The 20902-nt window shown below is 44.1% G+C and overlaps 1 long non-coding RNA gene across 1 annotated transcript; it reads left to right on the forward strand.

The window, feature by feature from the left end:
* The first annotated feature begins 8678 nt into the window (after nucleotides 1–8678).
* LOC129678334 (uncharacterized) lies at nucleotides 8679–15555 on the forward strand. The gene is made up of 4 exons (XR_008720348.1): nucleotides 8679–8880; nucleotides 9072–9121; nucleotides 14763–14843; nucleotides 15253–15555. It is a non-coding gene; the product is annotated as an uncharacterized LOC129678334 (long non-coding RNA).
* Nucleotides 15556–20902: the final 5347 nt, after the last annotated feature.

The following is a 20902-nucleotide window of genomic DNA, read 5'->3' on the forward strand; positions in this document are numbered from 1 at the left end:
TTTCTTTCTTTCTTTCTTTCTTTCTTTCTTTCTTTCTTTCTTTCTTTTTTTTAGCAATGAGTTCACACCCTAGTGCCCAGGATAATACACACACTCACAGAAGAAGAAAAATTTTAATTGATGCCCTCTGCCAGGCTCCTGTGGAGAGCCACCAGAGGACCTTTTTTTCCATCTTCACTTAGAAATAATATCCCATCTAGCTATTATGCTTAAAACTCACCATTTCCAGTTTCTTTCTTCACATTTAGGGTAGCCTCCTTTCACTTCAGGCTTATCTCTGGGGTAATATCTCTTCAAATTCCTAGTAGTGAGCCATTGCTTGGTCTTTATCAGTGGGCAAGGCGGAGTAGTGGCTGTGGCCTACCGATTAGGGATGGTGTTTTAAAAAGTAGTTGTTGGGCTGGGGAGATGGGTAAGTTGGTAAAATCTTGTCACCAACTTCTGCTGCTTCTGTTTCTTTCTTCTGCTGCTGCTTTAGATTTTTATTTATTATTTGTACAGTGTTCTGTCTGCATGTGTGCCTGCAGCACCAGAAAAGGGCACCAGATCTCACTATAGATGGTTGTGAGCCACCATGTGGTTGCTGGGAATTGAACTCAGGACCTTTGGAACAGCCAGCACTCTTAACCTCTGAGCCATCTCTCCAGCCCTACAAGTACACTTCTGAGAAGAGATGGGAGGCAGAGACAGAACAATCCTAGGCACCAAAAAGTAAGTGACCCTGTCAAACAAGGTGGGAGCCAAACACTGATGCTGAAGATTGTCCTCTGACTTCCAAAAAAAAAAAAAAATTCACACACATGTATGTGTTCTCTCTCTCTCTCTCTCTTTCTCCCTCTCTCTCTCTCTCTCTCTCTCTCACACACACACACACACACACACACACACACACACCATACACAAAAAAGTACGTAAAACCATTATTAGCTGGAAGTGTAGCTCAGTGGGACATATCATGCCTGAGGCTCAGTCCCCAGCACAACACAAAAAGGGGAGAAAAAGCCAACTGCTTTCTTCCTGACTATTTACCTCTATTTTTAAGAAGAAAAACTTTCAAAAATAAGTTTTTCCATTCATTGTAAGTTAAACATGATAAAAATTGTTATAAAAAGCAGGGCACAGTGGCATATGCCCTGTGTTCCCAGGCAGAGGCAGGAGGATCTCTGTGAGTTCAAGGCCAGCCTGATCTATAAAGTGAGTCCAGGACAGCCAAGGCTACATAGAGAAACCTTGCCTTGAAAAACAAACAAAAAAGAATGTCATAAAGCTGCAACTGTGCTTATATTCAGATAATGATATGAAGATTAATCAAGAGCCAGATGTGGTGGCTTAGGCCATCTGATCCCAGGAATTGGAGATCAAGAGTTCTGGGTTATCCTCGGCTACATAGTGATTTCAAGGCCAGCCCAGCTACATGAGACCCCAGCCTTAAAACAAATAAACACAAATTTCCTTAAACAAAACAACAAATATCAAGCAAAGGCTGTATTTTGATATAGTAAGTAGAAAATGCTTACTGGGTCTTCAAATAATTATAGAACTTCTTTCCTTCTTTCCTTCCCTCCTTCTTTCCTTCCTTCCCTCCCTCCTTCCCTCCTTCCCTCCCTCCCTCCTTCCTTCCCTCCTTCCCTCCTTCCTTCCTTCCTTCTTTCCTTCCTTTTTTGTTGACGGAATCTCTAGCCAGGCTAACCTCAAACTTCTTGTGTAGCTGACGATGACTGAGTGCTGGGATTATGGTTATTCACTACCATGCCAGATTTATTCATTGCTGGGATGAAGCCCAGCATTTCCTGCAAGATAGGCAAGCATTCTACCAGATGAGCCACATCCCCAGTGCGGCAGATCTCATTTCAGTGTCAGTAAACTATTGAAGAAATATCAGAGAAATGACTAAAAGTGAACTGACAATGGGGATAAGTATCTTAACTGTCTTAGAACGGCCAAAGAACAAATAGAAACCTCATGAAATAGGTTTAGTACCATGCAATTCCACTTTTGATATTGGGCAATCGGTTATCCATATAATCTTAACAAGCAGTAGACTTTTTGATTTCAGAACTTTTTATAAGAAGGTTAACAATTAATTATCTGGTGGTGGAGGTGAATGATCGAAACCCACGCACTCGAGAGACAGAAGCAGAAGGGTTAGTTCAAGTTTGTTCTTAGGAATACTGTAAGTTTGAGGACAGTTGAGCTATAGAAGACTCCATCTAAAAAACATAAAGAGTCAAGTCTGGTGGCACATGCTGAGGCAAAGGATTTCAAGTTCAAGACAAGCCTGGGCTACTTGGTGAAACCACGTCCTTAAATAAAATAAGACCAGGGATATGGTATATATCTTAATGGTATATAGCTCTAGCTTCAACAGAAACCATCCCCACCCCAAAAAGAAGGCGAAGGAAGAGGAGGAGGAGGAGGAGGAGGAGGAGGAGGAGGAGGAGGAGGAGGAAAAACTGGCAAGTTGTCTCCTCCTAAATATGCTTGCCAACCTAGATCTGAGTTCCATCCTAGAAACCAGCTCAAAGGTGGAAGGAGACTGGGGCCACAGTCACCCTCTGGTCTTCACATATGTGCCCACACATATGATGTTCGCACACAAGAATAAATAGATAACGGTTAAGAATTCTAGTGCTGGGGCTGAACAGTTGGCTCAGTGGTTTAAAAAAAAAGCACTGGCTGTTCTTCCGGAGGTCCTCAGTTCAATTCCCAACAACCACATGGTGGCTCACAACCATCTGTAATGGGATCTGAGTCCCTCTTACTGAGTGCATAAAGACAGCACTCAAATATTAAATACATTTTATATACATATATATATATTAAATACATCTTTTACAAAAAAGGAATTCTAATGCTAATCATATATTCTCAGTCTTAGAGGTCAAACAGTTCCAGGAAGAAAAAGCCAAGCCATTCTCATCAGCTTCTTCTTCTTGTAAACCCATACCATGTGGTTAAAAAAATAAGATTACTGTACATGTTCTTAAATGCAAAGTCTTTCCCATCTGTCTTTCTTCTTTCCTTCCTTCTGTTTCTCCCCTCCCCTTCCTTTTTCTCTTTTCTTTATTTTTTTTTTTCATTTTTTTCAGACAGGGTTTCTCTGTGTATGTAGCCCTGGCCATCCTGGAACTCACTCTGTAGACCAGGCTAGCCTCAAATTCACAAAGATCCACCTGCCTCCGCCTCCCAAATGCTGGGATTACAGGTGTATGCCACCACACCTGGCTATTTATTTTATTATTTAGATTTATTATTTCTTTTATGCACCTGTGGTGCAGATGCCTGAGCAGGCCAGAAGAGCACCAGCTCCCTGGAGCTGGAGTTACGGTTGTGAGCCGCCCTCACCCTGTGTGGATGCTGGACTCTGAATTTCAGCCCTCATAATGCTGCAGCAAGTGCTGTTAACCACTGCTTGTCTTTCCTGTCCTGAATTTATTTCTTTTTGAGACATGGGATTGTGAAGCCCTGGCTGTTCTCAAACTCCATATGTAGTTTAGGCTAGACTTCAACTTCTCATCTTCCTGCCTCTACCTCTCCCAAACTTCCACCTAGAGCTTTATTTATTTATTCACTTATTTGAGACAGGGTCTCACTGTGTAACCCTGGAACTTGCTGAGTAGACCACGCTAGGCTCTAACTGATGGAGGTCCTCCTGCCTCAGCCTCTTGAGTTCTGGTGTTAAAAACATGTACCACTGTGCCCAGCTAAAAAAGTTAAAAACAAACACTAAACATTATTTCTTGTGTAAATACTCCTCAAGATAAGAATTCTTGCCTGGGGGTGTAGCTCAGTTGGTAGAGTGTCTGGGTTCAACCCCAGCAACACAAAAACACTACACCACTCTGGTATGGCCAGTGCTTACCTGTGATCCCAGCACTTAGGAGTTCAAGGCCGAAGGATCAAGAGTTCAAGTTCATCCTTTGCATTCCTAGTGAGTTTGAGGCCAGTCTAGTTACATGAGACCTTGAGGAGGAAGAGGAGGAGGAGGAGGAGGAGGAGGAGGAGGAGGAGGAGGAGGAGGAATTTTTAGTTAGGCATTGTCCCATACCTGTAATCCCATTACTCAAGAGGCTGAGGCAGGAGGATTACCATGAGTTCAAGGCCAGCCTTGGCTACATAGTGAGAACCATTTCAAAAAGACAACAACAACAACAAACCTCATTCTTTTAAAGTTACAGTACTGGGATTTTCAGCTTTCTGAGTCCCCTCCTCCCTGCTCCTGCTTTGCAGAGGGTCTTTTTCTCTTTGTGCCTATTTTATGTGTTTGTTTCCTCACAGCCAATAAATGCCTTTCTTCAACTTTTAAAAACAAGTAAATAAATAAAATTACAATACCATAATCATATCTATACTAGTAAATTTTCACTACTGTGAGATATTTACCCTTCTTAGTCCTATCACTTGACAAATCTCCTAAGACTCTGGCTTAGAGGTGCCACGGATGCAGAAATAGGTCTATTGCTAACAGCCAGCGTAGGAGTGAGGGATGCAGCTGTGCAGTCTGGGAAGGAAGGGGTGCCTCAGACCACAGGGACCCAGGACACAATACCCAGAGCGCCCTCCCTGTGACTCTCCTCCTGTGCCAAGCCTGGCTCCAGAGGAGTTGAGACAAAAGCTATAAAACAGCTTTTATGCAACAGTCTCTGGCTTCACAGAGGCGCACTTGGCTAGCACTTTCACAGTCGAGAGCTTGGGAGTGAAGACATGTGTCTTAGTTAATGGCTTAAATTAAGCTACCAAACTCCCTAATAAAGCTTCCATCTTAAACACATTTCAAAACTTAAAATATCCAAAGGAAAATGAAAGCTCTCTCTGGGGCTGGGAAAGTGCCCCAGTCCCTGGAGTCATACATCCCCTGACTCACTGTTTCCCTGTTGAGCCTCAGGACAGGCAGGAACAAATCCCCTACAAGTCCAAGGTGCCCTTCTCACCTCAGCACCCAGGTTCTGCCTGGGAAGAGGGTGGGAATCCCTCTCCCAGTGTCCCAGGAAGACTTGGCAATTTGACCTCAGTTCTGTGTTGGAGTCAAAGAGAACATGGGACACATACTTTGCCACCTGGATTTGCGCCATCTGTCTTGCTACACCGTGGCTGAGCTGCTCATTCTCACTCAGATCTACCCGGGCCTCATCTGCATGCTGTAGCAATTCGGAAGGTACTCTCTGAGGTTGAAAGTGTGAAACATGGGAGCCCAGACTTCTTGCCCACTTGACCAGTGGCTGCCCAGAAACCAAACTTGTTAGGGCTTTTAAATTTATTTATTTTATCATCTGAGAACTCCATACATGAATACAATGCAATATGATTATACCCACACCCACATTACCCCCACTCCACCCACACATCATCCAATATGTCTACCCTTCTATTGATGTCATCACTTTCTCTTCTTCCTCCTCTTTCTCTTTGTTCTTCTTTTTCTAGATAACCCACTAAGTCCAGTCACTGCATATGTGCATGGGTGTGGGCTTTCCATCAGAGCATGGGAGTCCTCCCAGTGGCCACATCCTCAAAGAATAAGTTGATCCAGGTTTCAAAAGACTTAAAATGACTGATCTGAATACAGCACCCTGGAAAAAACAACAGAGGCAGAAGACGCTGTGTGGCTGCTGGGGTGGAGGCTGGAGTGACTCAGCACTAAGCCAAGGAAGACCAAAGATCAGCAAAAGCTGCCAAGGCTAAGAAGCAGCAACGAGGAAACCTCAGAGGGAGCATGGCCTGCAGTCATCTTGATGGCAGTCCCATCTTGTCTAAGAGAAGAGTGAATACAGAAGGAAGTGAGGGGCTGGGGAGATGGCTCAGCAGCTAAGAACACTGACTGCTCTTCCAGAGGACCTGGGTTCAATTCCCAGTACCCACATGACAGCTCACAACTGTCTGTAAGTCCAAGATCTGACACCCTCACACAGACATACATGCAGGCTTAATACCAATGCACATTAAAAAAAAAAAAAAAAAAGATGGAAATGAGAAGAGGGGAAAGGAGGGGTATTCCTAGGACAAGCCAATGAAAGCTAAGTGGCTGACAAACAGAGCATGAACCAGATCTCATTAGAGATTAGAGAAACACTTGTTAAAGTACCAGCCGTCAAAAATACAAAGCACCTGGGTTGGTCATGTACCCCTGTGACCCCAGCATTTAGGAGGCTGAAGCAGGAGAATGCAGGGTTTGAGGCCAGTCTGAGATACACAGACTGTGCCTCGCCGATTTATTAAAATAGTAACAATAATAATAAAAAGTGAGGAGCCAGTGGGTAAAGGCACTTACTGCCAAGTCTGGTGAGCTGAGTTCCATCTCTGGAATCCATAGGGTGGGAGGAGAGAACACCCTTGTTGTCCCCTAATCCCCACATTGGTGTCACCCTCGGATAAACAAACAAACAAATACATACATAAGTAGTATGTATGTATTTTCAAGGTTAGGAGTGGATGGGAATTGCATTTCTATTTTATTGGCAAGAATATAAAATGGTGGGGTGATTTTAGAATGCATATCTAGCAAGTTTCAAATGGAAGTCTGTTTCTGCTGATCTCTATGGAAACAGGCAAACTTGGCAGGGCGATGCCGGCAGCACTGCACGACAGCGAGAAAAGTGAGCAGCCAGGGCAGAGCAGCGGCACTGCCCCGTTATCGTGGCATCTTGGCAAATGTACAGTATCAGTCCTCCACAAAACAGTGTGTGTGTGGTTGCTGACAGGGAAGGACGGCCACAAAATGTGACTCGGGTGCTCGCTTCAGCAGAATGGATACTAAAACTGGAATGATACAGAGATTACTATCGTCCCCATGCTAGGATGGCACACAATTTTGTGAAGTGTTCTGTGTTAAAAAAACAAAACAAACAAACAAAAAAAGAAATGAAATGAGAATAAGGAAGGAAAGAAACTATGACTTTATTTCAATTAAAACTACATATAAAATAATTTAAATGAGGTAGACTAATTAAGTAGAATAAATGTATGTACTTTACAGGCAAATAGGAAATAATTTGCAGAGCTAAACCTTCCTTTATCATACAAGTATAACTAACAATAGTCACCTTTTTTGCACACTCGTGTGTGTGTGTGTGTGTGTGTGTGTGTGTGTGTGTGTGTTGAGGTGACATTTCATGTAGCCCAGGCTGGCCTTAGTCCTGTAGGCCTGCTGCTGTCCCCTGCTGAGGGCAGGAACAGCCTGGGGTATGTGGTGCTGGGGAGTAAACCCAGGACCTCAGACCTGCCCAGCCAGCACTCTACCCACTGAGCCACACTTCCCTCCCCATCCTCCTTGTTTTTGAGACAGAGTCTCTCCTAGGTAACTCTGGATGACCTGGAACTTGAGGCAATTCCCCTGCCTCCACCTCTCCAGTGCTGGTATTACAGCCCCATGCCACCATGTGGGGGTATGAGTGGTTACTTTTGAAAACTTGGATTGTAGAGATTTTTACTTTTCATATTGTTTTTCATTTGCTTGTTTGTTTGTTGTTTTTGTTTTTCAAGACAGGACAGCCCTGGCTGTCCTGAAACTCACTATGTAGACTGCGCTCGCCTGAACTCAGAGATCTGCCTGCCTCTGCCTCCTGAGTGCCGGGATTAAAGGCGTGCATCACCACCGACCATTTTGTCACTTTTTTTTTTGTTTTTGTTTTTTTTCTTTTTGGTGTTAAAGATTGATAATTATATGCTTCTAAGTTTTATATTGAGCTTAAAATGTATGCATAATTTAAAAACTGAAACAGTGAAAGAATAGACTAAGGATGTTGCCTATTAAATGAGCAGAAGTTTAAAAGATTAAAAGGCAGCAGGGCTGCAGAGATGGTGCTGCAGTTAAGAGTGAGTGCGTAATTGCTCTTCTAGAGGCTTGGAGTTGGGTTCCCGGGCAGCTCACGACTACCTGTGATTCTAGCTCCAGCCGATCAGATACCTCTGGGCTCTGTGGGCACTTATACATACCCAAACGGACGCACACAAGTACACACAACTAAAAAGAAAATAAATCTTCAAAACGAAACACACCCCAGCATTGGTGAGGAAGGGGCACAAGGGAATGGGTCAGTGCTAGCCCTATGGAGACATCTTTGCCAACACCCATTAAAAGTGCCATGCTGAGCAACATGGGAACTACAGCCCCCTGGAGCTACTTGGACAAGCAGGCAAAACCATAGGCGGTAATAACAGTTACCATTGCTAAAGGTTCACTGTCTCCTCAGCACTGTTCTAAGCCCTTAGGGATAGAAGGATTAACCACACCCACTCCCATAAAGGCTGACACTAACTTCCCTAAGATCTTTATGTGGTCCACCTTAATCTCCAATAACTCTATAAAGTAGACCATTAAGTCCAATTTACAAATGAGGAAGTGGCCACTGAGAAAGGGGAAGTAAGTCACTAAAAGTGACACACAGCAGAGCCCAGGCTTTGGTTCCCGGTCCTGGCTGCAGATTCTTGTACCTGCAGCCTCTACCTCACTGGGCACCAAGTCACCCAGTCTCATAGCAGCCTGTGACATTGGGGCTTGTTGAGTCTTATCATTTGGGATTATTGCTTGGGATTATTATTGGCCGTGCATTCAGCTCATTTTTTAAGATACTCTTTGGTGAGAGGGAAAAGGTTAACTTCTCTCAGGAGTTCCGGCAGCCAAGAACAAGCATGTGACTGCTCTGGGTGGAGAAGCCAATTGCACAGAGGGCTTTGGCTGAGCAGGGAAGGCAGGTGTGGGAGGTGGGGCAGGGCTGCAGATGCCCCCGAGCCTGGAGCCACCAGGACATCAGCGGGAACCTGAGGGCCAGAGGCAGGGTCCTCTGGGTAGGATAGGCTCTCTGGCTGCTTCCACAGGAAGTTCGGTCACAGCTGCCATGTGGGCCTGTGACTCAGCAAGTCCAGCGGTGCTCAGCAAACTGGGTGAGATATGAGGCCAAGGCAGGCACGCTTAGGGCAGTGGGTATGGCGACCTAGGGTGGGGGTACGGAGCCCTAGCCCACTTCAGCAAGTACTAGTGCTTCCCTTGAGAAGCTTTTGGGTCTCAACAAAAACCAAACACAGGATCATGGGACACCAAGTGACCTTATGACTCGTTTCTCCTCCCAAACCAGGGATTATCTGGTTTATCCAAAGAGCCAACGAAGAGGATCCTCATGCTCAGGTGAGGTGGTGGAGCCTGAGAATACAGTGAGGGCAGAGGGAGGCTGAACCTCTCCTTCCTCTGCCCTCTACAGGGGATTCAGATATTGAAGAGAACATCCCAGCCTGGCTTACCCAGATGAGGGTGTGTGTGTGTTGGTGTTTCCTCCGCACACCACCAACTCAGAGACCCATTATTAAAAGATAAACTGCAAAGCTTTTAGAAGTACAGTCCCTATATTTGAATTCTCGTTTGAACAGTCACTTTATCCCTGCAAGAGAGAATAGCTTGTTTGGGAAACTGAGTGAGAAGATACGCAGGCAGCACCCAGGACCTGTGTCGTGCTCAAAGCCACTGTGGTTGTGGTAGTAGTAAAGGCCTTCTTTTGTGACACAGTCTCTTCACCCAGCTCTGGCTAGCCTGGAACCCAGAGGTCCACATCCACCTGAGTGCGGGGGTTTCACCTGGAGCCCTGTGGCACAGTGCTGTGTCGGTGCCAGTGAGCTGTACACTTAAGATAATGCCAGTGATGGAGCCAGGCGGCGCACACCTGTAGTCCCAGCACTCAGAAGGCAGAGCAGGCAGATCTCTGTGAGTTCGAGGCCAGCCTGCTCTACAAAATGAGTCCATGCCAGCCAAGGCTACACAGAGAAACCCTGTCTCAGAAAAAAAAAAAAAAAAAATGGGGCCAATGAGATGGCGCAGCAGATAAAAGCACTGGCTGTTTTTCCAGAGGGCCCAGGTTCAATTCCCAGCACAACCCACATGGTAGCTCACAACCATCTAGAACTCTAGTTCCAGCGATCCCAGTGCCACTTCATACACTTGGTGCACAGACGTACACACAGACAAGACATCCATACATATTAAAAAAAGAAGAATGCTGATTGTGGGGCGAGGGAGCCATGGGACAGTGGGGGGAGAAGGGAGCTGGCCTGGGACAAGAGGGGGTCAAGGTGGATCTCAGGAGTAGGTTCACAGGCAGGCCTACTTGGAGCCTCTTATTACACATAATGACCCATTTATGAGAGTTTAGGAGTCTACTGGCTTATAGGCTTAGTGCCTGTGATGGCTAGGATTGTTTTTGTTGCTTTGTTTTTTGTTTTTTGTCATGTCAACATAAACTAGGGTCATCTGGAAGAGGGAACCTCAGTTGAAAAAATGCCCCTATCATGTAGGCCTGTGGGCATTTTCTGGATTATGATTGATGTGGGAAGGCCCACAGCCCTGGGGGCAGTTCTGCCTTCAGGCAGGTGATCCTGGGAGGGATAAGTTAGCCAGCTGTGAGCCTGGGGAGCAAGCGGTGGGCATCACTCCTCCGTGGTCTCTGTTTCAGTTCCTGCCTTGACTCCCTCAGTGATGGACAGTGACTGGGACCTCATCCTTTACAAGCTGCTTTCCGTCAGGGTGTTTATCGCAGCAAAGGAAAGCAAACCAGAGTAGTACTCCCAAGAGAGCTGCTCCCACGGGCAGGAACTCAACTGGTCAAGCTACCTTGCTCTTTCAAGCTCTTTAAGCTATTGGCAGAAAGAGGAACAGAAGTTAAATAGGGAGATTGATGACTTAGAGGAAACAGTGTTGTCATTACATAATGGGGTCAGGGAGAAAGGTGGATGCAATGTAGTGCAATACTCAGGGTACCGTGTACCCCTGTGTCCAATAGTTAAAGTAAACAGAAGCCCAAAGTAGCAGAAACAAACAACTGTAAGTTCAGGTCCTCCAGGAATGAAGGGCTTGGGTTATTCCATAAGGAAAGACCCTGGGCCAACTGGAGTCCGGCAGTGTCACATTCTGGCGAGGAGGGAACCCAGACTACTCAGGCTCAAAGCTGAATGCTGGTGCATTCTGGCTATGTGCCTCTCTCCTCATCAGTTCCCACATTTGTTCAGTGGGGAAGACAGTAACTCATGCCTGAATAGTAATTGTGAGAATTAAGTGATACCTGTAAAGTTCTTAGGACAGGGTCTGACATGTAACAAACACGCTATAAATGTAAGCTACTGACAGAGTAAAGGGATGAGAGAAACAAAAAGGAAAGCCATAAATACCAGCCTAGCCTCAGGACCAGTTGTAAAAGTGAGACTAGTGCACACAAAAATCTGTGCAGAAATGCTTTTATCAGTTTTATTTGGACGAGGCAAAACCGGGAAGAAAACAACCCAGATGTCCTTGAAACCTGTGAATGATTAAACAAACTGCAGCACTCCACATCATGATATACTTATTACTCAGCAGTAAAAAAGAATTATTTGTACACACAACAACCTGAGTGAGCCTCCAGAAAGCCATGCCCAGTAACAAAGCCAGGTGTAAAAGGTTACACAGTGTGTGAGCCCCTGTGCAGATCATTCTTGTGATGACAAAACTATAGGAATAAACTCACTGCTGGTGCCAAGAGGTAAGAGGATGTGTAAAAAAAAAAGGAGCCTGCACCTAAGTGACCCTCATTCTGACAGAAATATTCTGTGTATTTACATGGAATATTCTGTATACTCACATTACTGTGATTCTAGCACTTGAGAGCTTAAGGCAGGAGGACAGTGAGTTTGAAGCCAGCATGGGGCAGGGAATGACAAAAAGGAAAAAAATATCTTCTTTAATTTGGCTCTGGTTGTGATATTGTACTAAAACTCTGTTGTGGGAAGAGTGTTAGACTCTGAAGGGCTTCTCAACCCCAGCTAGTTCCCAAACAGAGACAGGCCTTTTAGATTTATAAAAGCTTTAAAGCACAGTAACTGTGCAGATACCAGCCTTCTAAGCTATTTTGTTATTTCCCAGTTACACCCACCAAGTTATTTGCCATAATTGTTCCTGTCTGGGCTGCTTCTGTTCCATCTGGCCAGCCCTCGTGGCCACATGCTCATGGTCCGTACTGCCCCATGGTGACTTCCTTCTCTCCAGTTCCTTTCCTGTTTCTCCCTTCTACCTCGTAGTCCTCATCTGACTCCAAGCCCAGGAACCTAAGCTCCACTTACTTATCTTCTGCACAGTTACAGGCTTCTAGCTATTTTTATTAACCAGCCAACTTTAAATTGAGGAGCAAGGTTTATATAACATCACTTGGTGTATGTGAGAATGTGCTCATCTGGGCAGGAGCCAGATCTTGGAGTCCAGTATTGAACATTTGCATACATAACACTAGACCAAACCCCAACAAAACTCTGCAGGTATTGTTACTGGGGAATCATGTAAAGAGACAATGGCTCTTTCTTATTTGGCACATGCCCATACTCCCAGCACCTGGCAGGCAGAGGCAAGCAGATCTCTAGGAGTTTGAGGCTGGCCTGCTCTACATTGTGAGTTTCAGGCCAGCTGAGGGTGCATGGTAAGACCCTGTCTCAGAGAGGGAAGGAAGGGAGGTATAGCTGAGTGGTTAAGTGTCCCACCCTCGGGACTTTAACAGGTTCCTAAAGTAGGAGAATGGAAGAAATGGAGGGGAAGGGACGAGAGATGCAGGAATGAAGGCCAAGTCCGTTCGTCTGATCAAAGCCTCGTTTATTAGAAATTTTTACCCAACTTATATAGGGAGAAGGCAGGAAAGGGGGAAGGTGAATTTACTGCTGCAGGAGATAGGAAGAGTGCTTTCATGGGTTAAATATTCTACCTGCAAGATACCATAAGGATGTTTTCTTAAGATATCTTACGGATGCTCTAACAAACAGATGTCCTCACGATCTATCACCCATGATTTAGGGTTTTAGATAACTCTTTCACTAAATAGCTTTAGGTCTCCACTAAATGACCTTTGCTCACTACTTGGCTTTGGCTTCAGTAGCTACCTTTGTCTCCACTAGAGAGCTTTGGCTCACTAATTGACTTCAGTAGATAGCTTTGGCTCCCAGAAAATATGTGTGAATACTTGGCTTCAATACTCAATACTCTGACCCAATTAAAATAGGGATGGGGTTTAGGTTGAGGATATAGCTCAGTTGTAGAATTCTTGGCTAGCAAGATCTGGTTTTGATCCCCACCATTACCTAAACAGTATGGTCGTTTATACTTGAAATCTCAGAACTTAGGAGGTAGAGGCAGGAGGATTCATAGTATTATGAAGACACAACACAGTTTGATTGCAGGACATAGAGGAATCAAATTGAAACTGACCTGGAAATTTCTTTCCTAATGGCTAACTTTTGTCGCCAAAAGGAACCATGAAGGTTACTGGGGGAGAAAAGTCATCCATGGACTTACCCAGTGACATATGTTGTATGTCACAGTACTAAGTTGCTGGGCAAGATGTACACATAGGTAAAATAGTGGTATGACTGTTATGGGGTAACCAACTGCCTTATTGATTGGCTTTGAGGCCTGCTCTACAGGAGGGCACTAATGCCTGGTAATGTAAAGAGGGTTAAAAGCTCATGGTTGGAGAGGTCATAGGTTTATGTGTGGGATGACAACACGCTTCTGTTGTTTTGGTAAATGAATCTGTCAGATGTCTTCTAAATTTTGATGTTTATACTCATTGCTGCTCTCAACCTTGGTCAGGAAAAAAGTTAACTGAAAAAAGTTCTTAGAATAAGTGACTCATCTCTAAATGGGACATTGTATCAACCTTTAACAAAGCAGGGGACATCACAGAAGAAAAGGAGAAAGAATTTATGAGCTAGAAGATCAGGAGGAGTTGTGTGAATGCAGACCCTTTATGGCTGTTGTATTGATGGACTACAGCAGATAAGATTACCTGCGCAAGAACAAGCCAATCAACGTTCCAGCATGGGTGTGGGAGGGGGAGCTAGTGGCCCTTGATGGCTGCTGGGGGAGGGGGAATAATTTTTCTTTTGCAATGCAACCACTGGTAGGTTGCCTTGTGCATGCAGGCGGCACTAATTCAACTCTGTGGGCTATTAAAAAAAGATCAGACATGTGGGTAGAAGGGGCAGGTGTCGGGGGCTTGGCTGAGGGGGCAGCAGGGAGGAGCTGAGGGTGGATGTAACTAAGTTTCGTTGCATATATTGCATATGCATATCTATATCTGTCTGTACGAGATTAACAAAGAATAAATAAAAATAATTCAAAAACTGTAATACCCTATAGCACCACCCTAGGGTAACATCTGCTTCCCTACGTAGGTATGTGCACAAGAGTACTCATGTTCATGATGATCATGTGTGCATGTGTGTAGGGTAGAAGACAGCTTGGGGGGCGTCTCTTCTTTCCCCAGGTGAATTCTGGGATCACTCAGGTCCTCACCCTTGATGGCTAGCACTTTTATAGCTATGGAGCCATCCTTCTGGCCCCTTCTTCTAGGGTTGGTTTTGCCAACATTTTTTGGTTGTAGTTGTTTTGTTTTCTGAGACAAGGTTTCTCTGTGTAGCTTTGGATGTCCTAAATTCACTTTGTAGATCATGCTGTCCTAGAACTCAAGAGATATACCTGCCTCTGCAAACCCTCCCCAAGTGTTGGGATTAAAGGTATGTGCCACCATTGCCCAGCTTTGCCACGTTTTAATTTCTGATAATAATTTTAAGATGTTTCTGGTCTAGATCTGTGGCTCCTTTTTTTTTTTTTTTTTAACACAGGTATTGTTATTTACTTAATTACATTACTCACAATAATTTATTCCTTAGTATTTTATACTTTCTGGTTATAATTTTATATTTCATTAGTTGGGTTTTGTTTTGGTTTTTTGAGACAGAGTCTCCCTATTTTGTTATTCCAGCTGTCCTAGAACTCACTCTGTAGACCAGGCTGGCTGTGAACTCACAAGGAGGCCTGTGCATTGCTACTGCAAGGATTAAAGGTAAGTGCTGTTATGCCTGGCTATTTCATTAGTCCTTTTGTTTGTTTATTTGCTTTGTTGTTGCTTTTGAGACAGGGTTTCTCTGGCTGTCCTGGACTCACTTTGTAGACCAGGGTGGCCTTGACTCACAGAGATCTGCCTGCCTCTACCTCCCTGAGTGCTGGAATTTCAGGCATATTTTATTAGTCTTAATGGCATATATATGACATCTTTTTTAATTTTTCTTATAGGCAGTCATATTACATATGCTTGTTTGATTGGGGGGAGGCTTAGCTTGAACCCCAGGTTTTGCATATACTAAGCATGTGTTCTGCTAATTAAAACAATTTTTAAACTTATTTTTACTTTGTGTGTACGGTGTTCTTCCTGCATGAATGTTTGTGTACCACTTGTGTCCCTGGTGCTCAAGGAGGCCGGAAGAGAGTATTGGATCACAGCTCTGGAACTGGAGTTACAGATGTTGTGATCACTGTGTGAGTGCTAGAACTGAACCAAGGTCCTCTGCAAGAGCAGCAAGTACACTAGCCAACGAGCCGTCTCTCCTGCCTCCCAGTGTGGTTTTGCTTTTTTTTTTTTTTTTTTTTTTTGGTTTTCTTTTTTTCTAGGGTTTCTCTGTATTGCCCTGGCTGCCTTGGAACTTGCTTTGTAGACCAGGTTGGCCTTAAACTTAGAAATCCATCTGCCTCTGCAGGATTAAAGACATGTGCCACCATGCCTGCCTTCAGTGTGTTAATTTTTAAAATAATCTGCTCATAAATGGCTGTTAAGTGGTATTACATTCTATTTCTGCTTCCATTAAAATAATTTTATAATTTCTCCTCTCTTTCTCTTTAGGTTTTGTTTTGTTTTGTTTTTTTGAGACAGGTTTGTAGCCCTGGCTGTCCTGGAACTCACTCTGTAGACCAGACTGGCCTTAAACTCACAGAGTTTACCTGTCTCTGTCTCCTGAGTTCTGCAATTAGAGGTGTACACCACCACCAGACAATCTCTCTCTCTCTCTCTCTCTCTCTCTCTCTCTTTCTCTTTTTCTCTCTCCTCGGGACAGGGTTTGTCTCTGTAGCCTTGGCTGTCCTGGACTCATTTTGTAGACCAGGCTGACCTGGAATTCACAGAGATCCGCCTGTCTCTGCTTCCCGAGTTCTGGGATTCTCTCTTTTAAATCTGCTTAATTACATGACAAATTATTTAGTTTACTATTTAGTTTACTTCTCACAAATAAACCAGACTGTAATCTAACTTGACTTTAGAACATACATAGTATTTTTTGAAGGTTTATTTTACTTCGTGCGTATGAACATTTTCCCTGCGTGCAGGCTGGATTCACTGGCACTGGGGCACAGATGGTTGTGAGTTATCATATGGGTCCTGGGAATTGAATCCCGATCCTCTGCAAGAGCAACAAGTGTTCTTAACTGCTGAGCCATCTCTCCAACTCCAGGTATACAGACCCTTGGCAGGAAGCCTCTTCCCTCCAGCCTCAGCTTTTGTTTGTTTGATTCAGGAGGTGTTAGGGGGAAATCTGATACCAAAACCAGGTCTGTTCCCACGGCTGGCAAGGCTGGCATGGTTGGGTGTGGAGCCCCTCAGCCCTTCCAAAGCCTGTTTCTGAATACTGGATACTTGAAGGTGTAATGCTGGCAGAACACAGGGAACAGAGGCGATGTGTAAATAGTTTTCCTCTGGTTGCTTCTGGCCGTGGCTTCTCAGCAGCTGAGGTACTCAGAAGTGGATGGGTGGGCCCTTCGGTCAGCACATGTGTGCTCTTGTACTCACCCTTCAGAGTACTGAAGTGGCTCTGTGAGTGGCAACAAAACCCCTGTGGTGGATGGAAGATTTTTACCATGCCTGTTTCATGTAACTCATTACTCCTATTGAAAAAGCTTGGGGCAGGGCTGGAAAGACGGCTCAGTGCTCAGGGCTCTGGCTGCTCTTCCAGAGGACAAGGGCTTGATTCTCAGCACACACATGGCAACCAACAGCTGTTTGTAACTGCAGGTCCAGAGGATCCGACATACTCTCTGGCCTTTCTGTATTGCAGTCACACACATGGTGACAGGTATGCTATAAGCAAGACACACATAACATTTTGGAAATGTTTAGCCAGGTGGTTAGGAGTCAGAGGCAGGTGGATCTGTTATTTTGTTTGTTTGTTTGTTTGTTTGTTTGTTTTTGTTTTGTTGTTGTTGTTTCAAAACAGGACTTATCTGTATATCCCTGCCTGTCCTGGCACTCACTCTGTAAACCTGGCTGGCCTCAAACTCAGAGATTCACCTGCCTCTGCCTCCCAAATTCTGGGATTAAAGACATGCACCACCACTGACTAGTCCAGGTAAATCTCTGTGAGTTCCAGGACAGCCAGAGCTACACAGAGAAATCCTGTCTCAAAAAACACAGAATAAAAAAAAAAAAAAAAAAAAGTGGCAAAAGCCCAAGATAATGCTTGCCCAGAGCCACATGGGTGGGACTCAGCACTACTAAGATGGCCCTGGACACATGGTTGGTTATCTGAGCTCAGGCACCATGCGTCTACCTTCCTCACATCCTACTGGCAAATCTTGAGCACCTGGCTCTATCCCAGAATCCCTTCCTCCTGACGGATGTCCCACCTATTTCTGGCCTCAGCCATAGACCATAGTTTTTTTAATTGACAGGTGTTGCATCCATACAATATGCAAGAGATTTCTTCCACAGCTAAAGATGTAGGTGGTTTGTGTGGTGTATTGTGAAGATAACAGCTGGTTCCATAGAGTCATGATGCACTGTAGTTCCTGAGAACACTTTACTGAACAGGGAGATTATATGTACACAAGGCAGATCTATTTTGTACTGGAGTCAGAAAAAAAAAAAAAACACTCATTAAATGCCTAAAGTGTCTATGGGCAGAGTTGAACAAAATCTGAATATGGTGGCTGCTCTTGGTTGTCAACTTGACTGTGTTTGGAATTAACTGAAACCCAAGCTGACACATCCAGCCTTGTGCACTGAACAACCACTGGCTTCTTGAACTTTCTATTGGTAGACAGCCATTGTTGAACTAGCTGAACCACAGCTTGTAAGCCATTCTAATAAATCCCCTTTATGTATATATGTGTGTATAATATACATATAAGTATGTGTATGTGTTTATCCGTAAGTTCTATTCCTAGAGAACTCTGACTAATACAAATTTTGGTGTCAGAAGTGGTTCTAAAGCAACAGAAATCTAAGGATGAAATTTTTAAGTATCTGGAATCAGATGTCCAATTTCCAACACCTGCAGTTACTGAAGCCTCTCGGTTACTGAAACTGTCCTAGAAGCTCAGAGAGTACTGAATGCCCATGGTGTGAACTAGTTTACAAACTTAAGGAGACAAATGCTTCTTATTATCCTTGTTCACCAATTGTGAAAGGCAATGAATTTGGTGACTCTGTAAATAAAACTTTTGACAGTTTATGGAAAAATAAGGAAAATGGTCCTGGTGGTTGGTTGTTTCTAGCACCTTCAAATAAATCGACAAAGGAAAAAAAATGAGTTCTGAGATGAAAGTAACCAACTTCTAGCATCTCCAAATACAGTGGACATCAGTCAACTCCGTGATAAAACTGACTTTAGACTGCTTATATGATTCCAGATATGCATAAACATAAAATCTAAAGGTGTCTTAGGGTTTTATTGCTGTGAAGAGACACTATGACCATGGCAACTCCTATAAAGGAAAACATTCCACTGGGGTTGGCTCACAGGTTCAGAGGTTTAGTCCATTATTGTCATGGTGAAGAGCATGGTGGCATGAAGGCAGACATGATGCTGGAGCAGTAGCTGAGAGTTTTACATCTTGAACCATAGGAAGAAAGAAGAGAGAGATACTGGGCCTGGCTTGAGCATCTGCCACCTCAAAGCAGACCATGACACACTTTCTCCAACAAGGCCACATATTGGTGTACTTTTTAAAAAAACTTTCATTTATACTTCTTTTCTCTTTTTCTCCTTACTCCACCCCAAACCCTTCCAACACCCCAACACCAGGTAGGAGGGAGAAAGGGTTAGCAGGAGAGGGGACACAGTTCTCTTAGCTGCTTCCTGCTGGTGAGGGTTGTCGGGTTCCTTGGAGCCAGTCCAATCCTTCTTTCAGTAGATCTCCATCTTCTTGTCTCACAACAGCCACCAGGAGCATCCAGGGGAAGCAGGAACAGTATTATTCTTTCCCCAAGTCCCACACTCTCTGAGCTCTTGCAATTATTCTCTCTCCAGAGTCCTCAGATTTAAACTATCTGCAGCTGGCAGAGAGCTCTTCTCAGAGCCCAAACAAATTGAAGTCTGCTGCTATGGACCGTCTGAATCAGTCCCACATCCCACAACAAAAACATGTTTATATCCACAACAGCCATGCCTACACCAACAAGGCCAAACCTCCAATATTGCCACTCCCTAGGAATCTATGGGACCATTTTCACTCAGACCACCACAAAAGGTTTCTAAGTGTGCCTTGGAAGAACATTTTCTCGCTAGCAGCCACAGAGCTCAAGTTTCAGAAAATCAAGCTCAAGTCCTCATTGTAAGGTTGGCTGAATTACAGCAAAAATTCAAGTCTCAGTCTCAGTGGATGTTCACAGTTAATGTAAGGGCACTAATTGGTGAAGAATGTGATCCTGTAACTTGCATGAAGATGTGGGGGTTGGGGGTCCTATTAAAACTGAGGACTTTGACCCCTCAGATTCTCAGGTTTATCTCACCTGAGGCAGTTTCTCCACCCTCAGCAAATATACTCCTACTGTATCCCCTGAAATACGACCCTTTTCAACTTTCACCAAGGAAATTAATTCTTCATTGTCTGCTAACCAGCAGTGACTTTCTCTGAAGGAGATGCCAGGCAAGACAATGCTCATGTCTCTCAGGATCTCCCAACAGTTGCCTCTGGACCTATAATTACAATTAGGGCTAAATGGGCTTCCAGAGGGGAGTTTGAAAGTGTAGTCCATGAGGTGAACTATGCTACTAAAAAGATTAATGAGTTTGATAATTGATTCAAGCAGAAGTCTGGGAAATATGTGTGGGAATAGATTTTGAGTGTGGGATAGGGGCTGGAGAGTTGACTCAGTGGTTAAGAACATTGCCTGCTCTTCCAGAGGTCCTGACTTCAATTCCCTGCATCCACATACTGGGATCTGATGCCCTCTTCTGGCATTCAGGTGTACATGCAGTTAGAGCACATTTAAATAAATAAATGAATGAATGAATAAATAAATAAATAAAACTTTAAAAGAAGAGTATGGGATAATAGTGGAAGGAACATAAAATGAGATCAGGCTGAGAATCTCCACTTAGTTGGAGATTCTCCAACTAAGTGGAGATTCTAGGTTTAATATGGAAGCTCACACAGTTAAAAGGTATCAACATTTTGTTTGAACCATTTGTCAAAAGATGGTGTACTGAAAAGGAGTTGGAGGTTTCTGGTATTCCTTGTATTAGTGTCGATGAAAGAATTTTGTTTTTGTTATTGAGACAAGGTTTCTTTATGTAGCCTTGGCTGTCTTGGAACTCACACTGTAGACCAAGCCGGCCTCAAACTTAGAGATCCACCTGCCTCTGCCTCCCAAGTTCTGGGATTAAAGGCCACCACCGCTCAACTTGATGAAGGAATTTTAATGTTCAGGTAAGTTGCAATGCTAGAGTGGGTACAATGTGTAAAATATAATCCTCTACAATGGAAAGGCCTAGAAGAATACCCTTCACTAATCCTATGAGATACAACATTTTAAGAGAGGCACCAGCACATTTGAAGGGCTTTGTTTTTGCCCTTTTTCTGGTCCTAGACTTTAGGGTTGGAGATGCTGCTGCTCAGTTGCATGAATTAAATGAAATGGGTTTAATTGGGCCTTAAAGTAGCAGGGGCCAGGTGGCATCACTAAATGGCCAAAGGCAAGGTGACTGTAGTTATCATAATCGCAGCTGTAATGGAAGTTTGTTTCTTTAAAAACTCAGTTATGTTATGGAAACAGTTTTTGTTTTAATCCAAGTGTGGGATATGGGACTGCCTTAGTTTGTCCACAGCTGATAATTGCTTCCTGTGGCACAGAGA

The sequence above is a fragment of the Psammomys obesus genome, unplaced genomic scaffold (assembly GCF_907164565.1).
Source record: "Psammomys obesus unplaced genomic scaffold, mPsaObe1.curated_primary_1811, whole genome shotgun sequence".
Taxonomy (NCBI): Eukaryota; Metazoa; Chordata; class Mammalia; order Rodentia; family Muridae; genus Psammomys; species Psammomys obesus.